The sequence below is a fragment of the Lycium barbarum genome, chromosome 7, assembly GCF_019175385.1.
Source record: "Lycium barbarum isolate Lr01 chromosome 7, ASM1917538v2, whole genome shotgun sequence".
Classification (NCBI taxonomy): Eukaryota; Viridiplantae; Streptophyta; class Magnoliopsida; order Solanales; family Solanaceae; genus Lycium; species Lycium barbarum.
Window position 1 is genome coordinate 9204998 of NC_083343.1, and position 5283 is coordinate 9210280.

Sequence of the window (5283 nt, forward strand, 5' to 3'; positions counted from 1 at the left end):
GTGAAGTACGGGCACCAGGTACGTCCCGTACTTTGAAGTACGGGCCGTATTTGTAACCCGTACTTGGATGTGAACTTCCAGTGGGCATCATTTATTGACAGCGAGGTACAACCTCAAGGTACGCCCTATACCTTGAAGTACGGCCCGTACTGTCACGACCCGACTAGGGGCCGTGACGAGTACCCGATACTTGTACCGAGCACCCCTTATCTATCGTATTACCTGTACCTCTTAGCAAGCCGTGTAAACCGAGCCATTTTTTTTCCTTGAACATAAACTAATAAACTCCGTTATTACCTTGTACAACAATATTAACATGCCAAAACACTATACATATATCTGTACCTGACTGACTGTACGTATCTGTCTACGAGCCTCTAGACATAGTACACTTATACATAGAAAGGGCCGGGGTGCTACCAAGCCCGAATGTATATGCATAAAATAGTACCGCTGGAGTGAGGCTCCGGAACAACTGGAGCGCTGTCAAGTGCGGCTGGTAGAGCTTCTAAGGATCACGTCCACCTGTCTGCTGACCTGCGCGGCATGAAACGCAGCGTCCACAAGAAGGGACGTCAGTACGAATAGTGTACCGAGTATGTAAGGCATGGAAGACAATGCAAGCAATAACATAGAGTGCGATTAATAATATCATGGAGTCACAGGACATATAACGAGGCAAGAAAGTAACCTGTACATAGGAAGGCCCCTTTTTGGGCGGCTATCATGCATGGCTTGTCTTTCCCTTTTAAAAACGTTTCCCGTCCATGAATGTAGAAAATAGAACTTATATTATGTCGTATCTTGTCGTATCGTGTCCTATCGTGCCCTATCGTATCCTATCGTGGCATATCAGGTTGTATCCTATCGTGTCTTATCATGGCATATTATATCGTGTAATGTCATGTCTTACTACAGCATGTCGTATCGTGTTATATCATGTCAATGTCATAGTATAGTGTGTCATAGTGTATCATGCCATAGCGTAACTTGTCATATCATAGCATAGCTTATCATATCATAGCATAGCTTGTCGTAGCGTATCATATCATGGCATAGCGTATCATATCATAGCTTAGCTTTCCGTTGAAAATATTTTCTTGTTCATATATATATAAAAATAGAACATGTCATATTGCCGAGGCGTCGGCAGCCGATCCATTTAACCATAAATACACATCCCGCGTCCGGGCATCCCGCGTCCGGGACGATATCATGTCATGTAATGCCAACTGATCAGGTGGATATGCGTGTATAACGCTCTGCCCTTATTACCATCTTCCCCGTATACATATGCATACATCATGTACATATATCAGCGTCTATAGCGCTCTGAATCTTTTATCATATACATATACTGGTATCATGTACGTATATCAGCGACTATAGCGCTCTGGATCTTTTATCATATACATATACATGTATCATATACATATATCAGCGTCTATAGCGCTCTGGATCTTTCATCGTATACATATACGTATATCATGTACATATTTTATAAACATATATATATCTTATATACATATACATGTCTTATATACTTTTACATATCTTATATACATATACATATTTTATATACATATACATATTTCCATTAGAATGGTACAGTACTTATCGTTTGATAATCGGAACGAGGATCAAAAGTTTCCTTTGGATTCTACTCCCAAAATAAGTCAAACGGAGCAATAGGGAAAATTCGGGAACAATGGGCCCACCTCGGGTCAAATGAGGCGGCGTATCAAATTTACGTACATTATATTTCATGACGTCACTTGTGAGGGTTTTAAGGTAGTCGGGTCATATTTATGCCAGTTCTAGATGTTTAGGAAGTTTCTCCAATATTTTACACAATTTCTAATTCAATTCTACTGAATGAAAAAGGGGAAACTTTAAGTGCGGATTCCGGGAAATAGAGTTGTCCCCGAGGCTCGTACCCAACTTATTACGTTTAAGACATGCCATAGAAGGAAGGGTGAAGCCTTACATACCTTTTCCGCTTCATACACGTCTCCAAAATCAAGTTTCAAGTTCGCAAAAATCTACAATTTGGTCACAATTACCAAATGTTAATTGTAAGGCTTTAAGATTTCAATCTTAACCAATACTTGTCTACAAAAATTTGGGCAGCATCTCCCCTATAAATACACCATCCCCAAAATTCAACTTAGCCAATTTTTTTATCAACAACAATCCGGGAATTCAACCCAGCCAAACTATCAACACAATGACAACAACCATGACTACAAAACACAATATAACACAACTAGTCTTCTTTCCAACATAATGCAATAGCTTTCATTCCAACTTCACATTTCCAAAACCAATCTCAATGTTTTTACATTCATTACTAATCAAGATCATTACAATATAATTCGGAAGCATTTCATATCATTTCTACCAAATATTCACAAGATATACAAAATATACAAACTTTCCACCAAAACCATAATCCATCCAAAACTTCTAATCTTCAATCTACATATTCATAACATATTTCCATCTTCCAATTTCATCAACCATAATCATAATTTGCACCTTAATAATTTCATTTTCATAATTACATAAATCTACCATAAAATCACAAAACTTCTCATAACCACTTAACAACCAATCTTTCATGCCAATATGGACTATTATCCTTCCAAATTCACCAACTAACATAATAATTCACATTTAAAACTCCACTTCTATAATTACATAAAAACTTCATTAAAATCACATAATTTCCTATAACTATTTCCAATAATTTTCCATGCCAACTTGAACCATTTTCTTCCATTTCCAATATAAATTTCACCATAACCACAACTAGAATACAACATAAAATTCAACTCATACTATTTATACAACAATATACATATATGTCCACTTACATATATGCACACCCACTTTGTAAACTTCCATATTTCCATAAATTCTACTCATTTCTACATACTACAACATAAACCAACCTTCATAACATAATAAAAAGGGATTAATTCTTACCTTTTTCTACAATCTTTTTCACTTGACCAAGTTGTCAACTTGAAGAAACAAGTGCTCTTTCTTCCAAAATAATTACACCAAGTTGTAAAGGACCCTTTAATTAGTAGGAATACCACAAGAAAATAATTTTTGGAGAAAGATTTCAAAGGGCAAAAATTTGCAAGCTATGGCCGTATGGCCTTTAAGCTTTTGTTCTTCTTTTTGTTGTTTTTCTCTTTCTCAAATTTTCTTGAAGTTTCTAAGACTAATGATCCCTTCTAGTCTTATTTATCACATGAAAAATTAATTAAGTGACACGGGTTGGGCCAGGTATGGCCGGCCACCCTCACTTTTGGGCCTAAATTCGTTTTTTATTTTTTTGGGCCAACTCGGTTGATCCCGAGTTGGGCCTAACCCACTGACCTTTCGACCTTAAAACGTCCATATCTCCTTGTACCGACGTCACCTGAGAACCCACGACCTATGGTTGGAAAGCTAATTCAATTATCTACAACTTCTATTTATTGGTATTTTTCCAAATTCCAAACTTATAATACCGTTTTTGCCCCTAAAAGTCAGATCACCCGAAAACGTTTTCTTAAAAATATTCGTTTGGAGGACTTCCACTTTGATTTGGCCCAAGGGTCCTTCTTGAGTTGTGTTTAACTTCACATATGTGATTCATATGACTTTTCAGATGTCCAAAAAAAAATCTCGATGTGTGGGCCCCACCTCAGCTTACAAATAATCCGACGTAAAAAAAATACGGGATATAACACGTACCTTGCCGCCTGTACATGGATGCCAATTTCCAGTGGCTTCTGAAATTTTCCAACGAGGTACGCCCTACCATGTACGGGATGTACCTTGAAGTACGGCCCGTACTTTGGTCGTGAAACGTACTTTCACCGTGATGAAGGAATTTTCGAATTCCAACACTTCCATCTTGATTTCTAAGTCCCGAATCATGAACATAGCCTAGTTTAAGGTACGAGGTGTTACATACACCTTCCTTGCCTATTCATTGTTTCCCCACAAGTACCCTCTATGTTGCTTAGCCACTTCCTTTAGCACACTTTGTGGGAGGATTCTGACCAAAAGTTATGCAAAGAAAAAAGAACTAATTGTATGACTTGTAACCTTCCAGCATAAGACGTGTATTTGTTGCTGCTCTAATTCTCTTAGCGACTTTCATACAAAGTTGGTGACACTCAAGTTTACTCCACTTCTTAGGTGATAATGGAAAGCCCAAATACCTAATAGGCAATGAACCAATTGCAAAACCTGTTATTGATAGTAGTCTGTCCCTCAAATCAACCTCCACCCGTGCAATGGATATGTTAGACTTATTATTATTTGCCACCAGTCCTGTTGTCTCAGAGAAATGATGCAGTGCTTCCATTACTCCTTGTACTGATGCCTCATTAGCTTTACAAAAAATCATCAAGTCATCTGCAAATGCATGCAAGGTGTGTCAACTGCTGATTCTTGCACATGGGGTGGAATCTAAAATCTGGTAATTTGCTCATCTTACTTAGTATCCTAGATAAGTACTCCATTACTGGTACAAAAAGCAAGGGGTAATAAGCATGAAGTTAAGCATGACATTTTAGCAGAAAATACAGATAGTCAAAATGCATCATTTGGTTGCGGTAATTAAGGAGTTGCCACATTTTATAGAGTGAAATGTGTGACATTCTGTTGGGGCTTACTTGTTACAAGTTGCTCATTAAAAAATCATTTGCAGATGGACAAATGAATCTGCATTACTAAGTCTCTCCTATAAATTGACACATCCAAGTATGTACTAATTAAGAACAAAAGCAAATCAGCAAACTTCTCAAAAGATTAAAAATACATAAGTCACACCTACAAATACAAAGTACAAACTAGAAAACCAGAAAACTAAGCCGGGCAAACCAAATATTAATCACAAGAGAAGTACAATAACAAGAATAGTCCCACAATTTTGTCTTGAACTTTCGGAGCAAAGTTACCTAGATTATTCCCTCTGTATCATTGTAAGGCTAGTGAATCCATTACATTGTGTTCTATACACTACTAAGAAATCTCTATTTTTCCATTGATTTTCCATCGGAAAATGTTTAGTGGCTATTTCCTATTGAATGTCGTAGTGTTTTCACACGGAAAAATTAGGAAGTTTCCATGCGTTTCAATGAGAACCTGCTCTTGGTCTCCAAGTCTTCATGGTCGTTCTTTTGAACATCTCTTTTGTTTCTTCTAATGTAATGCCATCTGTCTCCTCGTACTACACCCCATTGCGCATCCATTGCGCATCCTTTATTCGTTGGGAAT

General features: G+C 37.5%; 1 long non-coding RNA gene across 1 annotated transcript; it reads right to left on the reverse strand.

The window, feature by feature from the left end:
* Positions 1–290: 290 nt before the first annotated feature.
* LOC132602110 (uncharacterized) lies at positions 291–2044 on the reverse strand. Its single transcript, XR_009567602.1, has 2 exons — positions 1992–2044; positions 291–537 (listed from the first exon to the last, which is right to left on the reverse strand). It is a non-coding gene; the product is annotated as an uncharacterized LOC132602110 (long non-coding RNA).
* Positions 2045–5283: the final 3239 nt, after the last annotated feature.